This window comes from Papio anubis, chromosome 20 (genome assembly GCF_008728515.1).
Source record: "Papio anubis isolate 15944 chromosome 20, Panubis1.0, whole genome shotgun sequence".
NCBI classification, from domain to species: Eukaryota; Metazoa; Chordata; class Mammalia; order Primates; family Cercopithecidae; genus Papio; species Papio anubis.
The window spans coordinates 5636163-5656878 of record NC_044995.1 but is presented as its reverse complement, the minus strand read 5'-3'; the positions used below and the strand labels follow the sequence as shown (position 1 = coordinate 5656878).

Sequence of the window (20716 nt, the reverse complement as noted above, 5' to 3'; positions counted from 1 at the left end):
CCATGGCCAGCTAATTTTTGTTTGTTTTTTTTTTAGTGGAGATGGGTTTTCACCATGTTGACCAGGCTGGTCTCGAACTCCTGACCTCAGGTGGTCCACTCGCCTCGGCTTCCCAAAGTGCTGGGATTACAGGCGTGAGCCACCGCGCCCAGCCAACAAGTCATCTTTCAGTGGCAATCGTCTGCTGCTCGGGCGGCCTTACCATCCCACAATGCTGATAAAATCTACACTTCTCAGCACCGTTTGGGGCTGGCTGGCTCTCCTGCCTCACTGTGCACAGTCAGCCTCCAGTCCTGTCCTGTTTTGTTTGTTTGTTTGTTTGTTTGAGACAGAGTTTTGCTGTATTGCCCAGACTGGTCTTAAACTCCTGGGTTCAAGCAGTTCTCCCACCTCGGCCTCTCAAAGTGCTGGGATTACAGGTGTGAGCTCCTGCACCAGTTACGGAAGTTTCGTGAATCTCTCTCTCTCCCCGCACTTGAAATACGATAGAGGCCCCTGGAATAAAGTAGTAGAAGAGCTGGAGGCTTAAGCCAGACCAGGAGCTGGCAGCTCACACCTGTAATCCCGGAACTTTGGGAGGCCAAGGTAGGAGGATTGCTTGAGGCCAGGAGTTCAAGACCAGCCTGGCCAACATGAAGAGACCCCCACCGCCCTGACTCCATCTCTATAAAAAATAAACAAAAATTAGCCAGGCATGGTATGGTGGCGTGTGCCTGTAGTCCCAACTACTCAAGAGACTGAGATGGGAGGATCACGTGAGTCCAGGAATGTGAGGCTTCAGTGAGCTATAATCATACCTTTGCACTACAGCCTGGACAACAGAGTAAGACCCTGTCTCTAAAAAAAATAGAAAAGAGAAAAAAAAAAAAAACAACCCTGAAGCAAAATTAAGAAACTAGAAACCATGTTCTAGCCCCTGGAGATGTCAGCACTTTAATATCTACTGATGTATTGGCTCCCGTGACAGTTTACCACTCAGTGGCTTCAAACGACAGTTCGGGAGGTCGGAAGTCTGCAATCAATATAACTGGGCCAGGCATGGTGGCTGACACCTGTAATCCTGTCACTTTCTGAGGCCAAAGTGGGCAGATCAATTGGGTCCAGGAGTTTCAGACCAGCTTGGGCAACATGGTGAAACCCCGTCTCTACTAAAAATACCAAAAAACTAGCCAGGTGTAGTGGCGCACGCCTGTAGTCCCAGCCACTTGTCGCTTGAGCCCGAAGTTGAGGCTGCAGTGAGCCCTGATTCTGTCACTCCACTCCATCCTGGGCGACAGAGCGAAACCTGATGTTTAAATGCAGTTTTTCATACATGTACTTCTTACCAAAATGAGATCATACAGAACCTGCAATTTTGTAACCTGCGTCTTTCAGTTAACCTCCTCTTCTCCTTGGCAACAGTGCTTTCGTCTTGTCTGATACCCACTCCCTGTTCAAATGTCCCTCCATTTCTCCCCAGAGAGACTTTGTTTGGTTTTGTCTTCTGAGACAGGGTCTCACTCTGTCACACAGGCTGGAGGGCAGTGGTACAATCTCGGCTCACTGCAGCCTCTGCCTCCTGGGTTCTGGTGATTCTCGTGCCTGAGCCTCCTGAGTAGCTGGGACTATAGGTGCACACCACCGCACCTGGCTAATTTTTGTATTTTTAGTAGAGACAGGGTTTCGCCACGCTGCCCAGGCTGGTCTCAAACTTCTGGCTTCAAGCCATCCTCCTGCCTCAGTCTCCCACCTGAAGAGCCTTTATAACTTGTTTGTCTAAACCAAAACCTGGTCCAGGATCACCCATCAAAGCTGGTCCTGCGTCTCTTAACGGATTTTTTCAAATATAGCAAGGCCACTTGCTTTTGTTTTGCATTGTGGCATGGATTTGTTGGAGAGACAGTGCTCCTTGCTCTGCAGAATGTGTTGCCTTCTGGAATTTTCTGGGTAATGCCCTGAGGTATTGTTTTACAATCCGTGTTATTCATAGGAGCGATGTTGTACAACTGTGACCACTGAATCAGCAAATAAGGACCCACTGCTTCATTAATACAAGTATATATTTTTCTATTTATTTATTTATTTTTATTTATTTATCACGCCACTCTGTTGCCCAGCCTGGAGTGCAGTGGTGTGATCTCGGCTCAGTGTAACCTCCCCCACCTGGGGTTCAAGTGTTGCCCGTGCCTCAGCCTCCTGAGTAGCTGGGACTACAGGTGCACACCACCACACCCAGCTAAATTTTTTGTTTTTTTAGTAGAGATGGGGTTTCACCGTGTTGGCGAGGCTGGTCTCAAACTCATGACCTCAAGTGATCCTCCCGCCCTGGCCTCCCAAAGTGCTGGGATTACAAGTGTGAGCCACCACACCTGGCCTATATTTATATATATTTAAAGAGATGGGGTCTTACTATGTTGCCCAGGCTGGTCTCGAACTCCTGGGCTCAAGCGATTCTCCTGTCTCACTTGCCCAAAGTGTTGGGATTACAGGCATGAGCCACCGCACCCAACCCTATATATGTGTGTGTATATATATAGTACATATATATAGTACATATATAGTACACATATATAGTACATATATATGTACACACACACACACACGTATTTCCCCAATAAGTGTTCACAGTTGTACAACATAGCTACCAAAAACAGCAAGACTCTATCTGCCAGAAATAATGCAAATAGCTACCTGAATAGCCAGATTGTATAGTCTCCTTTTTTGTGGTAGTGATAGGTAAATAGATATCTCACACATGCATGTATCACATGTATTTTATTTTATTTTATTTTTATTTTTATTTTTTTTTTATTTTTTATTTTATTATTATTTTTTTTTTTGAGACGGAGTCTCGCTCTGTCGCTCAGGCTAGAGTGCAGTGGCCGGATCTCAGCTCACTGCAAGCTCCGCCTCCCGGGTTTACGCCATTCTCCTGCCTCAGCCTCCCGAGTAGCTGGGACTACAGGCGCCCGCCACCTCGCCCGGCTATTTTTTTGTATTTCTTAGTAGAGACGGGGTTTCACCATGTTAGCCAGGATGGTCTCGATCTCCTGACCTCGTGATCCGCCCGTCTCGGCCTCCCAAAGTGCTGGGATTACAGGCGTGAGCCACCGCGCCCGGCCTATTTTATTTTATTTTTTAGTTGTAGTTGTGGAGACAGGATCTCGCTCTGTTGCCCAGGCTGGAGTGCAGTGGCGTGATCTTGGCTCATGGAACCTCGACCTCCTGAGCCCAAGTGATCCTCCCATCTGGAGGAGGAAGTTTTGCCTGGACCTCCTCAACTGTTCTCCTGGCCTGCAGGCTCCTGCTCTGAGATATTTCTACATCCAGAACTGACCCGGTCCCTCCCCTGCTCTCAACCCTCCCATGGCTCCCCAGCACCCTCCGGGGAAAAACCCAGACGCCTCAGTATGGTGTTCGAGGTTCAGACTCTCCAGTCTCACATGTCCCGATGTCACGTTCAGATGCCGTGTGTGGCGGGCCACACCAGGGTCTGTCTCTGCCCTGTGCCTCTGCCAGAATGCCCTTCCCCCGTTGCCCTGGCCACCATTCTTGTTGCTCTGACAACCCCCTCTTGGGGTTCCAGTGGCTTCTCCCCTCTCTGGCTCAGAGGCCCAGGAAGGGGAGAGAAGACCAAGCAAGAGGTGGCTGGAATCCCAAGGCCATGAACTTCCAGGAAGTGAGGAGGGGTCTGGCAGGGAAGGGAGGCCTAGGGCAGGGCAGAGGGCGGGGAGGGGAAAGGTCCTGACCTCTGATCTCCTCCCCCCAGAATGTGACTCTGGCCATGGCCGTGTTCACCATCCTGACTTCCATCTACTTCTTCAACAAAGTGAGCAGGAAGAGGGCGGAGGTGGGGGCTGAGTCTCTGTCTCCCTGGTCCGGTTTTGTCATCTTGGTCTCTCTTTCTCTCCCACGTCTCGGTATATCTCCCTGTTTTCCTCTCTCAGGCTCAGCAGTGAGAAGACGCAGGACCTCCCCACCCAAAAGCCCTGCCTCTGCCCGGACCATCGCTCTGAGGCCGAATAAATGTAACTGAATCTGCACATCCTGCTCCCCCGCCCACTGCCCCTGCGCCCGGCCTCAGGCCTACATCACACCTGGGGACTCCGTGTTTCAGGAGGGACTGGGGTGGGGGTCCGGACTCCGGAGTCTGAGGTAGGAGAGTGGTGAGGGCCCACCCTCTCAGGTTTGAGGCTAGGAGCTGGGAGTCTGAGTTGGGTTTTGAGGGATGAGTAGGAGTCTGTCTGGGGCATTCCAAGAAGAGGAAGAACATTTCAACTCTGGGTGTAAGGGCACAGAGGGAAGAAAGAGCAGGGCAGATTCAGCACCTGGCACCAACACAGGCTGCTGTGTACTTCGGATTTGTTATTTCCCTCTGATCCCCCGACTTCTTCTCCATCAGACAAAGGCGAAAATCTTCGTCCAATGGGCCCCAGAAAACCACAGCCAGGGCAGCCTGAGATCCAAGATGTGAATGCACTTGTCACATCAGCTGCAACGGGCTTTAGTTATCATCGTTTTCTCCATCACTGTCATACTGTATCAACACATCTTCCTCTTTTTTTTTCTTTTTGAGATGAGATCTCACTCTGTTGCCCAGGCTGGAGTACAGTGGTATGATCATAGCTCACTGCAACCCTGAACTCCCAGGCTCGAGCGATCCTTCTGCCTCAGCCTCCTGAGTAGCTGGGACTGTAGGTGTTCACCACCATGCCCAGCTAACTTTTATTAATTTTTTTAGAGACAGGGTCTCACCATGTTGCCCAAGCTGGCCTCTAACTCCTGACCTCAAGCAGTCCTCCTACCTCAGCCTCCCAAAGTGTTGGAATCATAGGTGTGAGCCACTGTGCTCAACCTCTTTTCTTAACAAGCTCCTATTTAACCTTCAACACCCACCAGCAATGTCCCTTCCTATAAAAGTGTGCAGACTCACCCCCATAGCCAGTTCCTTAGCAGCCCCCTTGCATAGTGCCCTTCCCCAACCCCCTGCCTCTATCTCCAGCATCCTCAGGTCAATGCCCTGGGGGACACTTCAACCTTCAGTTGCATTTCACCTACCTTCTCATCTAGGCAAAAGCAATTTCATTTCAGCTCAATATCTGAAAAGACAGCTTTGGAGTAGGGTTGACTGTGCGTGCTAGGTTTTCCTGGAAAAGCTCAACAAATTTCCTCCTTTCCTTTCTTCCTTTCTCCCTCCCCTCCCCTCCCCCTCCCCCCCCCCTTCCTTCCCTCCTTCCTTCCTTCCGAGACAGAGTTTTGCTCTTGTCCCCCAGGCTGGAGTGCAATGGTGCAATCTCGGCTCACCGCAACCTCCGCCTCCCAGGTTCAAGCAATTCTCCTGCCTCAGCCTCCCGAGTAGCTGGGATTACAGGCATGCACCACCACGCCTGGCTAATTTTGTGTTTTTAGTAGAGATGGGGTTTCTCCATGTTGGTCAGGCTGATCTCAAACTCCCAACATCAGGTGATCCACCCGCCTCGGCCTCCCAAAGTACTGGGATTACAGGCGTGAACCACCGCACCCGGCCTCACAAATTTCATTTTATTTTATTTGAGATGGAGTCTCGCTCTGTTAAACCCAGGCTGGAGTGCAATAGCGCGATCTCGGCCCACTGCAACCTCCACCTCCCAGATTCAAGCAATTATCCTGCCTCAGCCTCCCAAGTAGCTGGGACTACAGGCACCTGCTACCATGCCTGGCTAAGTTTTGTATTTTTAGTAGAGACAGGGTTTCAGTATGTTGGCCAGGCTGGTCTTGAACTCCTGACTTAGTGATCCGCCCGCCTCGGCCTCCCACAGTGCTGGGATTACAGGTGTGAGCCACAGCGCTTAGCCACAAATTTCAGTAATGGCCACAAATTTCAGTAATAAAAAGATTCATAGTCGCACTATAATTTTATCTCAAATTAATAGAATTTTTGTGGATCACCAACATTTGGGCCAATGTTTTAGCATCAGTGGCAACAGCGCCCTCCTGAAGTTCTCAAAAGCTTCTATTTGGAGGCGGGCTTTACTTTCGAGTTATTGGCTGCAAAACTCCAAATAGCCACACAGTGGCGGTGTTGCACTATTTTCTCAACCAGAAATTGGCTGCCTTAAGGGTTGAGCGCAAGAAATAAACGTCGGTTTTGGCAATACCACAATTGTTTGTTTGTTTTTGAGACAGAGTCTCGCTCAAAACCACAATTTTTTGAGACCTGGGGGGTTCCTGGCTGCTTCCTCCCTCCTCCCTGCCTGGGCTTCCTCCCCCGCTGGACCCTCACCCCAGCCTTCTCTCTCTCTCCTCCAGTCCTCAGAGGGGTCCTCTTGTACCCAGAGCTGACCCTGTCCCTTTCTCCTCACAGCCCTCCACTGGCCCTGAATTCCAGGCCCTCCACTGAGCATCGGAGGCTGCAAGTAACCTGACCCCCTCCAGGCTTTAAAAAAAAAACAAAACTCACCCACCTCCCACGCCGGCCCTGGTGTATTCTTGGCCACAGTGAACTCGAAGATAGTCCCGTGTTTGCACTGCTGGGTCCCAGCCTGGAATCCCCTTTCCCATGTCTTTGTTTGTTAGAGACCGAGTTTCGCTCTGTCGCCCAGGCTGGAGTGCAGTGGCGCGATCTCGGCTCACTGCAAGCTCCGCCTCCCGCGTTCACGCCATTCTCCTGCCTCAGCCTCCCAAGTAGCTGGGACTACAGGCGCCCGCCACCACGCCTGGCGATTTTTTTTTTGTATTTTTAGGTTTCACTGTGTTAACCAGGATGGTCTCCATCTCCTGACCTCATGATCTGCCCACCTCAGCCTCCCAAAGTGCTGGGATTACAGGCTTGAGCCACCGTGCCCGGCCTTTTTTTTTCACCTCAGCCTCCCTAGCAGCTGGGACCACAGGTGCACGCCACTACGCTTGGCTAATTTTTTTTTTTTTTTTTTTTTTTTTAGCAGAGATGAGGTCTTTCTATGTTGCCCAGGCTGGTCTTGAACTCCTGGCCTCAAACAGTCCTCCCACCATGGTCTCCCAAAGTGTTGGGATTACAGGCATGAGTCACAGCACCCCCATCACCACTAACAAATACTGACAGCAAAGCTGGTCTTTGCGTTCCGCCACCCGCTCCCCTCCGTTTCCCTTTTGCACCCCAGGGTTTGAACCACTCAGTGCTGCCTTTCTCAGTCCTCTGGGAGCTATCAAGGTTGTATTTTCTTTTTCTTTCTTTTTCTTTTTCTTTTTTTTTTTTTAAAGATGGAATCTCGCTCTGTCGCCCAGGCTGGAGTGCAGTGGCACAATCTCAGCTGACTGCAACCTCCACCTCCCAGGTTCAAGCGATTCTTCTGCCTCAGCCTCCTGAGTAGCTGGGATGACAGGTGCTGTCACACCTGGGTAATTTTTTTCGTATTTCTTTTTTCTTTTCTTTTTCTTTCTTTTATTTTTATTTTTTTTTAATTTATTTATTTTCAGATGGAGTCTTGCTTTGTCACCCAGGCTGGAGTGCAGTGGCGAGATCTTGGATCACTGCAACCTCCACCTCCCGGGTTCAAGTGATTCTCCTGCCTCAGCCTCCCGAGTAGCTGGGATTACAGGTGCGTGCCACCACACTTGGCTGATTTTCCTATTTTTAGTAGAGATGGGATTTCACCATGTTGGTCGGGCTGGTCTTGAACTCCTTAACTCAGGTGATCGGCCTCGGCCCCCCAAAGTGCTGGGATTACAGGCGTGAGCCACCGTGCTCGCTTTTTTTTTTTTTTTTTCTTTTGTATTTCTGGTAGAGACGGGGTTTCATCATGTTGGCCAGGCTGGTCTTGAGCTCCTGACCTCAAGTGATCCACCCACCTCAGCCTCCCAAAGTGCTGGGATTATAGGCGTGAGCAACTGTGCCCAGCCCCAGGTTGTATTTTCACAACCACAGATAGATGGGTCTCAGCCCAGCTGCCCGCAGAAATCCCTGGGGAGGTTTTTAAATTCCCAGAACCGAGCTCCACCCAGGACCACTTAAACCACAGGGTCTGGGGATGGGGCCCGGACATCGATTTTATGTTAAAAGCTCTCCCTGGAGATTCTGCTGTGCAGCCAGGGTCAGCAGCCCTCGCTGTAATGCGTTCCCAGAAGACGAAGAGGTCGATTTTCCTCTTCCTGGAGCTGAGCGCATTTCAGAGGGAGCTCCATGGATATATCAAAGACTCAAAACATGGGGCCAAATTTACCTTTCAGTTTGGAAACATTCAGGAGCTTGAAACTGAAGGAAGGTGAAGCACATTGTTCCCCAGGGCAGAGGGCCTGGGGCGCAAGGTCGGAAGGCACTTGCATATTTCACAATGGACTCCTTCAGGAACCAGAAAAGCTGGCGGCCCGCTCCTGTCCCTCATTCTGTCTCACGTGCGGGGACCAGCAAGCTCTGTTTGCACACAACTTCTGACTTCAGCACTGGCTGTTCCACATCTCAGGAATTGCTCAGTCCTGGGACAGCCACAGCGGGTGGTCACCCTTGTTCCACTTGCCGAATTCCTAGGCCACGTCTGCGTTCCAGGCTTTCCACCCAGGCCCCTGCCTCTCGCTCTCTCAAAGCTGGCTCTCTCTTCTCTCTGTCTCTGTCGTTCCGTCTGTGTGTCACTGTGTCTGTCCTGTTCAGTGGTGATTCCCCCCTCTTCGTGTTCCTCCAGCGCCGGTTCTATGTCCGTCTCTCACTAGAGTTCTCCATGTTTCTGTCTCTCACTGAGTCTTGGCCTCTTTGGCCTTTTCTGTGTCCCACTTGCCCCTCCCAGCAGCCTGGCCGGTCTCTCCCCTCCCCTCTGTGCCTCTGTGTGTCTCCCTTCCATCCACATCGCTCCTGCTCCCGGCGTCGCCTCTTCCGTCTTACTGCTTTCTCTCTGGGTCTCTCCCTGCCTCTCTGGGGCTCTGTCCCCCTCTCTCTGGGTCTCTGTCCCCCTCTCTCTGTGTCTCTGTCTCCCTCTCTCTGTGTCTCTGTCCCCTTCTCTCTGGGTCTCTGTCCCCCTGTCTCTGGGTCTCTGTCCCCTGTCTCTCTGGGTCTCTGTCCTCCTCCCTGCTCCTCCATCTCTCTCTGCCTCCCCACCCTGCCTATCATCTCTGTCTTCTCTCAGCTCAGAGTCTCACATTATCCGGAGGTTGACATGGGGGGCTGTCCCCTCCCCACCCACCCTTTCTCACTCCCCAGGAATTTTCCTTCAGGTCCTCACAGGTCGGCGAGGGCCCCATCCCCTGTGCCCACTGCCACCTGTGCATCTTCAGACCCTCCCCCTTGGCAGGACCAGAGGGCCTGGTCCTCACCCATGTAGAGTAGAGGGTTGAGGCAGTTGCAGGCCCCCGCCAGGGACACCCACAGGTCCCCCAGTTCCAGCCCGGCCTCCCCCGCGCCCAGCAGCCTCAGCGGCACCAGCAGGCAGAAGGGAAACCAGCAGAAAAACAGCATGGGCCCCGATGCCCCCAGCACGCCCGGCAGCTCCGGCCACCCCATGAGCCAAACACCAGCTGATGATCTGGAAACAGACCAGGAGGAAGAAGAGGCTAAAGCCCAAAGATGAGAGACGCAGAACCTCAGGCTGGTGCTCCAGAGTAGAGATGGCCAGGACTGCTGACAGAGCACTACACTAGGAGTCCACAGATGGCCCACCCTCTGGCCTTCACCTTACTTCAGCCCCCTGTGCTACCCAATTCCTCACGCAGCTTTCTGAGCCCAGTTTTCTCAGGTGGAGGAGGGCCAGGGCTCCTTCAGTAATTCAGGAGTGAGGAACACGGCGCGCCGTAGACATCACCACACTGGATTCTCCCAAAGGGCTCCCTTAGGCCTCCTCCCTGTTCCTCAGTACACCCACCACTCTCCCACCTCTCAGCCTTTGTACCTGCCTGGAGTACCCTTCCTTATGGAACCCCCTGGCTGCCTCACGTCGTTCAAGTCTCTGCTCAAAGGCGGCTTTTTATGTTTTGTTTTTTGTTTTGTTTTTTTTTTTTTTCCCTGAGCCGGAGTCTGGCGCTGTGTCACCCAGGCTGGAGTGCGGTGGCGCGATCTCGGCTCACTGCAAGCTCCGCCTCCCAGGTTCAGGCCATTCTCCTGCCTCAGCCTCCGAGTAGCTGGGACTACAGGCGCCCGCCACCACGCCCGGCTAGTTTTTTGTATTTTTAGTAGAGACGGGGTTTCACCATGTTAGCCAGGATGGTCTCGATCTCCTGACCTCGTGATCCGCCCGCCTCGGCCTCCCAAAGTGCTGGGATTACAGGCTTGAGCCACCGCGCCCGGCCTTGTTTTTTGTTTTGATTTGTTTTGTTTTGTTTTTGAGACAGAGTCTCACTCTCTCGCCCAGGCTGGAGTGCAATGGCACGATCTCAGCTCACTGCAGCCTCCACTTCCCGGGTTCAAGCGATTCTCCTGTCTCAACCTCCCGAGTAGCTGGGATTACAGGCGTGCACCACCACGCCCAGCTAATTTTTTAAAAATTATTTTTTTTTAAATTTTTAGTAGAGCTGGGGTTTCACCATGTTGGCCAGGCTGGTCTTAAACTCCTGGCCTCAGGTGATCCACCTGCCTCGGCCTCCCAAAGTGTTGGGATTACAGGCGTGAGCCACTGCATTCGGCCAAAGGCAGCCTTTTCTGAGAAACCTTTCATGACCACCCTGTGTAAAGTGGCAGCTCCTCAGCACCTGCTGGCCCCTTAACCCTCCTTTTCTCCCCTTCAGAGCACTTCTGATCCTGCATTGTTTGAAATTTCTGTATGGTGTTGTCTGTGTGCATCCCTGCCTCCTCCCGATGCTTTAACATAGAGACTTTGTGAGAGCAGGCCGGGCGCAGGGGCTCACACCTGTAATCCCAGCACTTTGGGAGGCAGGTGGATCACCTGAGGTCAGGAGTTCAAGACCAGCCTGGCCAATACGGTGAAACCCCCATCTCTACAAAAAATATAGAAATTAGCCAGGCATGGTGGCGCACACCTGTAATCCCAGCTACTCGGGAGCCTGACGCAGGAGAATCACTTGAACCCAGGAAACAGAGGTTGCAGTAAGCCAAGATTACGCCACTGCACTCCAGCCTGGGCAACAGAGAGAGACTCTGTCTCAAAAATAATAATATAAATAAATAAATTAAATAAATAAATAAATAAATAAGAGGTGTAATTAGTTTCCTCTTCCTGCTGTAACGGATTACCTTAAATTTAGTAGTGGTCAGAAGTCCTAAGTAGGTCTTTCTGGGCTTTAAAGGAGAATCGGTTTCCTTTCTTTTCCTAGGTCCTAGAGGATACCCACATTTCCTGGCTCAAGGCCCCACCCACATTTCCAAGGCTGAAAGTCCCCCTCCTGTATCTTCTTTTTATTTGAGATGGAGTCTCACTCTGTTGCCCAGGCTGGAGTGCAGTGGCATGGTCTTGGCTCATTGCAACCTCCACTTCCTGGGTTCAAGTGATTCTCCTGCCTCAGCCTCCCAAGTAGGTGGGATTACAGGTGTGCACCACCATGCCCGGCTCATTTTTGTATTTTTAGTGGAGACGGGGTTTCATCATGCTGGCCAAGCTGGTCTGGAACTCCTGACCTCAGGTGATCTACCCACCTCGGCCTCCCAAAGTGCTGGGATTACAGGCATGAGCCACCACACCCGGCCCCTTCCTGCATCTTCAAAGCCATCTAAGTAGGATCTTCAGATCTCTCCCTCACTCTCACTTGTGTGCCTCCCTTTTCCACTTAAAGCAACTTTGTCCGATCTGTGGCCCACAGGCTGCATGTGGTCCAGGAAAACATTAGTAAAGCTTCTTAAAACATTATGAGATTTTTTGGTAATTTTTTTTTAGCTCATCAGCTATTGTGTTAGTGTATTTTGTGTGGCCCAAGACATTTCTTCTTCCAGTGTGGCACAAGGAAGCCAAAAGATTGGACACCCCTGACTTAAGCCCTGTGATTATATTAGGCCTACTTGGATAACCCAGGCTAATCTCCCTATGTGAAGAAAGCAATCTTAATTCCATTGGCAACTTTAATTTCCCTTTGCCACATGATATGACACGGTCACAGGTTCTGGGGATTAGGATGTGGACATTTTTGCGGCCGTTAATCCACCTACCACAATGGGCATGGGGACCCTCCCTCACTCCCACCCATTCATTGAGTCAACGAGTTTACTAAGCATAACTCAACCGGAAACTGTTTCAGGTACAAACTGGATGGAAAATCCCTGCTCTTATTTTATTTATTTATTTTTTTTTGAGAGAGAGTCTCGCTCCATCAGCCAGGCTGGAGTATAGTGGCAAGATCATGGCTCACTGCAACCTCAGTCTCCCAGGTTCAAGCGATTCTCCTGCCTCAGCCTCCCAAGTAGCCGGGATTGAGGCGTGCGCCACCACACCTGGCTAATTTTTGTATTTTTAGCATAAGAGAGAGAGTTTCACCATGTTGGCCAGGCTGGTCTCGAACTCCTGACCTCAAGTGATCCATCCACCTTGGCCTCCCAAGGTGCTGCGATTACAGGTGTGAGCCACCACACTGGGCCACTGAGGTGTTTTCGAGATCACGCTCTGGGTCTGACTCCTCTGGGGGTCCCCAGGACCCACGACTACCATGGGAGTCACACAAGGGCCCCCATTTTCAAAGGAGTGAATCACTGACACTTAGTAAACCCAGATCAGTCAGCGTGAGAATGTATATGTGCAAGGGGGCATCATTCAGCACTGGGCGCATCCCAGAAGCGGGGAACACAGCAGCAAAGGGAACAGACAAAAATCCCCCACCGTGGTGGGGAGACAGCAGGTGCGGCTGTCACTCCCCCGCCTTTTCCTTTTATTCCACGTGAACAAGAACGGAAACCAGGAAACCCACACCACATCTGGTGGTGGGTAGGGAAAGACCCGGGCTGTGGACTCCCACGGTTCTACATTCCAGTCTCGGTCCTGACATCCCCATCCTGGCTGGGACCTTGGCCCCCAGGAGCTGCTGTGTCCCAGCAGAGCCGCCGTGAGCATTGGAGATTACAGGGTTGCCCGTCAACAGGAGCAGAACCTACAACTTTGCAGCCACACGGGAAGGTTTCGGGCTCACGGGGCTGGGAAGGTGTCGGGAGGTGAGGATTCCCATGACAGCTATTTTCCGACACTTGATGACAGTCTGTCTGTCTCCTACGGCTGGGAACATCTCAAACCAGGCCACGATGGGGGCGCCGCCTCCCCTCCCGTATTGCCTGAGAGAAACAGAGGTAGTGATTAAGAGCGCGTAATTACCTCTCCTGCCTGGGAGGTGAATGCCTTTCTGTGGAATCATTCCGTTCAGAATTGTCTGCCCCCAGGTTGCGAGCTCTATGAGGGCAGAGACTCCATTCTTTTCAGGCACGTTCAAATCCCCAGGGTGGCAGAGATTTGCACCGACTATGAGCTCAGCCAACACTTGTAGGGACAAGGTATAGCAAGGAGGCAGAGGCTGTAGGCTCTTAAGGATAGAGAGTGTCAGCCTGCCCTGAAATGTCAGTTTCTCCCCTGCAATGTTAGCCTCTCCCACTGAATGTTAGCACCCTTATTTGAATGTTAGCCCCGCCCCCCTGAATGTCAATTTCTCCCTTGCAATGTTAGCTCCTCCCCACGAAATGTCCATTTCTCCCCTGCAATGTTAGCTCTTCCCCTCTGAAATGTCAATTTCTCTCCTGCGATGTTAGCTCCTCCCCTCTGAAATGTCAATTTCTCTCCTGCGATGTTAGCTCCTCCCCTCTGAAATGTCAATTTCTCGCCTGCGATTTAGCTCCTCCCCTCTGAAATGTCAATTTCTCTCCTGCGATGTTAGCCCCTCCTTATTGTTAGCTCTTCCCCCTAGAATGTCCATTTCTCCCCACGGATTGTTAGTTCCTCCCCTTGGCATGTTACCTCCTCCCTCATAAAGGTTGGCCCCTTCTTTATTGCCTGAAACACAGGTAGTGATTAACAGCAAGCAATTACCCTAAAATGTTAGAAACAGAGGTAGTGATTAACAGTGTGTAATTGTACTAAAAATATTAGCCCCTCCTCCTGAAATGTTAGCTCCTCCCCCCTGGAATATTAGCTCCTCCCCCTGAGATGTTAGTCCCTCCCCTCTGAATGTCAGTTTCTTTCCCTGGAATATTAGTTTCTCCCCTTGGAATTTTAGCCCCACCTGCTGAAGTTATTCACTCCCCCTAAATGCTAGCCTCTCTCCCTTAAATGTTAGCCCCTCCCCCTGGCACTTCAGGGCTACCCCCTAGAATGCCAGTCCTTCAAATGTAGGTATCTTTGTCTTCTCTGCCTTTCTCCCACGCCAAAAACAGTGACCTTCACCAGGCAGGTGCTCGGTAAACATAACTGGATGGGTTAATGGAGTCAGACTGGTCAAGTTCCCATCCTACACTTACTTGCTTTGTGACCACCTTCTTCCTCCTCCTCCTCCTTTTCTCCTTCTCCTTCTCCTTCTTCTTCTTCTTCTTCCTCTTCTTCTTTTTTAAGACGAAGTCTGGCTCTGTCGCCCAGGCTGGAGTGCAATGGCGCTATCTCGACTCACTGCAGCCTCAGCCTCCTGGGTTCAAGCGATTCTCGTGCCTCGGCCTCCAGCGTAGCTGGCATTACAGGCATGCACCACTACACCTGGCCAATGTTTGTATTTTTAGCAGAGACGGGGGTTTCATCGTGTTGGCCAGGCTGGGTCTCGAACTCCTGACCTCAGGTGATCCGCCCTCCTCAGCCTTCCAAAGAACTGGAATTACAGGCGTGAGCCACCGTGCCCGGTCAGCTGTGTGACCTTCGGTAAATGACTTTACCTCTCTGAGCCTCGAGTTTCCTCCTCTGTACAACGGGAATAATCGCAGCACCGCCCTCAGGGTTGTGATGCTGACTTTGGGAGTTCACACGTTTAGAAAGCTCTGGACAGCGACTAGTACTTAAGTCATGATCAATACCTGTGAGCTGTCATTAGTTAAGGGATGAAGGCATGAATCGCAGTCTTCGGCTGTTTTAGTAATTCTATTGGATACGGAGATTTAGTCCCTGTTTGGCAGAGTATAATCCGGAGGCTTAGCTCACCTTCCACGACTCTCTCTCGCCGAGGCTGCCCAGGAAAATGCCAGATCCTCTCAAGCACGGAGCCGTGCCCAGCTCCCGCGCGCTCCCCGAGACTCAAACCCACCTCTACCACCGCACCTGGCTCTGCCCCAGACCACGTCTCCCCAGGGAGGATCCTGCAGCAGGCTGTAAAAACCGCAGAGCCTCCTTGGAAGAATGCTGAACCGCATTCATTAGAAAATCAATGCAAATTAAAAACCTCCCCGGGATCCCACTTTTCTCCTCTGAGAAGACAAAGATCAAAGAGGCTGACTTGGCAGTTGCTGCGTTGGCGAAGCGTGGGAAACAGGCTTGCAGAGCGCTTGTGGCGGCGTCTGCGACATCGAACACGCCCTCTGACCCCGCAGTTCCCCAGGAGGAATTTATGCAACAGAGGATGATACTGATCACAGCAAACACATCGCACCTCCTCGGTGCCAGGCACGGAGCCAAGCGCCCCACCCACGGCAACGCAAGTAATCCTCACAGCGACCCTCTCAGGGAGCTACTGCCATTATCCCCATTTTACATTGGTGGAAACTGAGGTACGGAGAGTGGGAAGCAACTTGTGTCCCATTGTGCTCTTCTGCCTTCTTGAAGCATTCACAAAAGTACACAAACACAAAATGTAAAAGAATATTATTGTTGGTTGTGTGTGTGTGTACCTGTGTGCACACATAAGAGAGAGTGAGAGAGCATGGAAAAGAGAATTTTTCCTTTCAAAGAATCAGCTTCTTACTATTGTCCACAATTTTTTACTTTTTTTTTTTTTTTTTTTTTTTTTGAGACGGAGTCTTACTCTGTCGCCCAGGCTGGAGTGCAGTGGCGGGATCTCAGCTCACTGCAAGCTCCGCCTCCCGGGTTTATGCCATTCTCCTGCCTCAGCCTCCGGAGTAGCTGGGACTACAGGCGCCCACCACCTCGCCCGGCTAGTTTTTTGTATTTTTTAGTAAAGACGGGGTTTCACTGTGTTAGCCAGGATGGTCTCGATCTCCTGACCTCGTGATCCGCCCGTCTCGGCCTCCCAAAGTGCTGGGATTACAGGCTTGAGCCACCGCGCCCGGCCCACAATTTTTTACTTTAAATTAATTCCATCTAATCTCTATGAATGTTTTCTTTCAACTTTTAGTGCACTATTTTATAGTTTTTTTCTTCTTCTTCTTCCTGAATTGTTTGCTTTGCTAATTTCCTCTCGGACTTCTCTCTGTCTCTCTCTCTCTCTCTCTCCCCCCCCCTAATTAAAATTTAAAGGTTGGGTGCAGTGGCTCACGCCTGTAATTCCAACACTTTGGGAGGCCAAGGTGGGAGGATAGCTTGAGCTCAGGTGTTTGAGATCAGCCTTGGTAACATAGCAATACCCCATCTCTACCACTAAATAAATAAATAAAACAAATAGCTGGGCATGGTGGAGATACTGGGGAGGCTGAGGTGTGAGGATCACTGGAGCCTGGGAGGTTGAGGCTACCGTGAGCGATGGTGCCACCATACTCCAGCCTGGGTGACAGAGTGAGACCCTGTCTCAAAACAAACAAACAAACAAATAAATAAGCTATAGATTTTCTTCTGAGCACAGCTTTGGCCCCATCTCATAAGATTTTTTAAAAATATGTATTTATTTATTTATTTTTGAGACGGAGTCTTGCTCTGTCACCCAGGCTGGAGTGCAGTGGCATGATCTCGGCTCACTGCAACCTCTGTCTCCAGGGTTCAAGCAATTCTCCTGCCTCAGCCTCCCGAGTAGCTGGGACTACAGGCATGCACCACCATGCCTGGCTAATTTTTGTATTTTTGGTAGAGACGGAGTTTCACCATGTTGGCCAGACTGGTCTCGAACTCCTGACTGCAGGTGATCTCCCTGCCTCGGGCTCCCAAAGTACTGGAATTACAGGTGTAAACCACCACGCCTGGCAATAAGTTTTTATATGTAATGTGCTTTAAATGAAGTAGAACTTCAGTTTTAATTATCAGTTGAACCCAGATGTTATTTAGAAGGGTGTTTTGTAATGTCCAAGGAATTGAAGCATTTGTTTAATCTTTTGTTAATTTCTAAATTTGAATATGGCCCGTATTACTTCTGCTTTGGGGAATCAACCTATGTTTTATTTGTGACCTAATGCATAGTCTTTTTTTTTTTTTTTTTTTTTTTTGAGAGGCAGAGAATATGCAGGATCCTGCTTTTTAAAAAACGCTCCATGCCAAGCACAGTGGCTCACATGTGTAATCTCAACACTTTGGGAGGCTGAAGCAGGAGGAGCTTGCTTGAAGCCAGGAATTCAAGACCAGCTTGGGCAACATAGCAAGATTCTGTCTCTACAAAAAAAAAATTTAATGAGGGCATGATGGCACATGCCTGTCGTCCCAGCTACTTGGGAGGCCAAGGCAGGAGGATTGCTGGGGCCCAGGAATTCAAGGCTGCAGGGAGCTATGACCATGCCACTGTACTCCAGCCTGGTCAACAAAGCAAGACCCTGACTCAAAAAAAAAAAAAGTACTCTAAGTTGTGTGGGACAGTTAGGAAATTTGGAACATTATATTTATTAGACCAGCACCAACAGTAAAGTTCTCAAGGGAGATAATAATATTATGATTTTACAGGGAAAATGCCCTTGTTCTTAGAAGATACAAGCTAAAGAATTAATAGGTAAAATATCATGATGTCCTACCTGTGCCTACTTTAACACAGTTCAACATTTTTGGGAGGTATCTCTGAGCATTGTACCCTTGCAGCACAGTGGGTATGCTGGGAGCTCCCTCCCTGCGTTTCCCAGACCTCATGTCCCCATTTTGGTCTTCTCATCATACTTGATGTACTACGGTGCATGGACAGATGGAGAGAGAGACCAACCCAGTGTGAGGATGGACAAATATTAGCATTGATATATTTAATTGAAAGATATTGGCCGGGGTGGGGAGACTCACACCTGTAATCCCAGCACTTTGGGAGGCCAAGGCGGGTGGATCACCTGAGGCCAGGAGTTCGAGACCAGCCTGGCCAGCATAGTGAAACCCATCTCTACTAAAAATACAACAACAACAAAAAAATTAGCCAGGTGAGGTGGCACATGCCTGTAATCCCAGCTACTCGGGAGGCTGAGGAAGGAGAATCATTTGAACCCCGGAGGCGGAGGTTGCAGTGAGCCGAGATGGCACCACTGCACTCCTGCCTGAATGACAGAGCGAGACTCCATCTCAAAAAACAAAACAAAACAAAACAAAAGTTATCTTTAAAGGACATGGAGGACTGACTGAGAGGGCGAGGAGATGGGAGGGGAACCCTGGGGTGGCCACGTTGTTTTATGGCTGGGTTGTCTGGTTGTTCACTAGGTAATAAATCAAATGAATTCCCCCAATTATATTTTCTTTTTGTATTGTTCAGAATGTGTGTTTTATTGAATAATTTTCAAAGTTTCAAAAATATCATTGCATCAAATTCAAAGCAACCGGAGTGCCCATGAGTAAGGGATTAGGGAACTACTTTTGAGCACACTATATACATGTAAGGGAATACTTAGCCACCACCATTGAAAAGTCATGTGCTAGACATCTTGGTATTTCCATCCCAAAGGAAAATCTCTTTGGAAAATACTCACGATGTGGAATCATAACTATGGCATGTTCTATTTGTGTTGAAAGTGCTTATGCGCCTGGCCCAGTGGCTCACGCCTATAATCCCAGGCACTTTGGGAGGCCAAGGCAGGTGGATCACCTGAGGTCAGGAGTTCAAGACCAGTCTGGCCAACATGGTGAAACCCTGTCTCTACAAAAACACAAAAATTAGCCAGGCATGATAGCGGGTGTCTGTAATCCCAGCTACTCGGGAAGCTGAGGCAGGAGAATCAGTTGAACCTGGGAGGCGGAGGTTGCGGTGAGCTGAGATCTCACTACTGCTCTCCAGCCTGGGCAACAGAGCAAGACTCTGTCCCCTCCACAGAAGGAAGGAAGGAAGGAAGGAAGGAAGGAAGGAAGGAAGGAAGGAAGGAAGGAAGGAAGGAAGGAAGGAAGGAAGGAGAAAGAAAGAAAGAAAAGAAAGAAAGAAAGAAAGAAAGAAAGAAAGAAAGAAAGAAAGAAAGAAAGAAAAAGAAAGAAAGAGAAAGAAAGAAAGAAGGAAGGAAGGAAGGAGAGAGAGAGAGCGAGAGAGGGAGAGAGGGAGAGAGAGAGGGAGGGAGGGAAGGAGGGAGGAAGGAAGGAAAGCTTATGCATGGGTTGGATATCTGGGAGGATACACAAAAAACTGACAACAGTTTTCTAGTGAGAAAATGTAACAATGGAGGAATTGGAATGAAAGGGAGAACTATTTCTCATCACTTTCAAGTTTTTTTTTTTCTTTTTTGAGATAGTCTTCGCTCAGTCGCCCAGGCTGGAGTGCAGTGGCGGGATCTCGGCTCACTGCAAGCTCCGTCTCCCAGTTTCATGCCATTCTCCTGCCTCAGCCTCCCAAGTAGCTGAGACTACAGGAATCTGCCACCACACCCGGCTAATTTTTTCATATTTTTAGTAGAGACGGGGTTTCACCGTGTTAGCCAGGATGGTCTCGATCTCCTGACCTCATGATCCGCCCATCTCAGCCTCCCATAGTGCTAGGATTACAGGCATGAGCCACCATGCCCAGCCCAAGTTTTTAAAAATATATATATACTACTTTTCCCAGTTTATTTATTTTTAATCAGATCCACTAGTCAACAGAATAGGTAGGTCTCTCTCTCTCTCTCTCTCTCACACACACACACACACACACACAGAGAGAGAGAGAGACAGACAGACAGACAGAGAGAGAGAGAGACTCACTATGTCACCAGGCTGGAGTGCAGTGGCACGATCTCAGCTCATTGCAACCTCCACAGCCCAGGCTTAAGTGATCCTCCTATCTCAGCCTCCTAAGTAGCCAGTACTACAGGCATGTGTCACCATGCCAATCTCTTGTAAAGACGGGGTATCACCATGTTGCCCAGGTTGTTCTCGAATTCCTGGGCTCAAGCAATCCTCTCCGCCCAGCCTCCCAAAGGAGTTAATTTTTTGTTGTTGTTGTTGAGACGGAGTCTCGCTCTGTTGCCCAGGCTGGAGTGCAGTGGCCGGATCTCAGCTCACTGCAAGCTCCGCCTCCCGGGTTTATGCCATTCTCCTGCCTCAGCCTCCCAAGTAGCTGGGACTACAGGTGCCCGCCACCTCGCCCGGCTAGTTTTTTTGTATTTTTTTTTTTTAGTAGAGACGGGGTTTCACTGTGTTAGCCAGGACGGTCTTGATCTCCTGACCTTGTGATCCGCCCGTCTCGGCCTCCCAAAGTGCTGGGATTACAGGCTTGAGCCACCGCGCCCGGCCAGGAGTTAATTTTTTTTAAGGTGCCTCTGTGTTTCTTGGCACTCAGTCACTGTGTCACTTAATCCTCTCCTCACCCAGAAGATGGAAACACTTGCTTCTATTTTATAGACTTGGGGCAACCGAGGCTCTGAGAGGTAGAGTTCTCAGGGCAAGGCAGAGCTGGCACTTTTTTTTTTTTTTTTTTTTTTTTGAGACAGAGTCTCAGTCACCAGCCTGGAGTGCAGTGACAAGATCTTGCCTCACTGCAACCTCTGTCTCCCGGGCTCAAGAGATTCTCCTGCCTCAGTCTCCCGAGTAGCTGGGATTACAGGCGTCTGCCACCATGCCTGGCTAATTTTTGTATGTTTACTAGAGACATAGCTCTTATCATCCTGCAGGCTGGCTTTTTCATGTGACGGTTGGAGAGGGTTCCAAGAGTGAGG

At 50.2% G+C, this 20716-nt stretch overlaps 1 long non-coding RNA gene across 1 annotated transcript; it reads left to right on the top strand.

The window, feature by feature from the left end:
• Positions 1-3542: 3542 nt before the first annotated feature.
• Positions 3543-4022, top strand: LOC103880159. The gene is made up of 3 exons (XR_641051.4): positions 3543-3658; positions 3749-3808; positions 3927-4022. It is a non-coding gene; the product is annotated as an uncharacterized LOC103880159 (long non-coding RNA).
• Positions 4023-20716: the final 16694 nt, after the last annotated feature.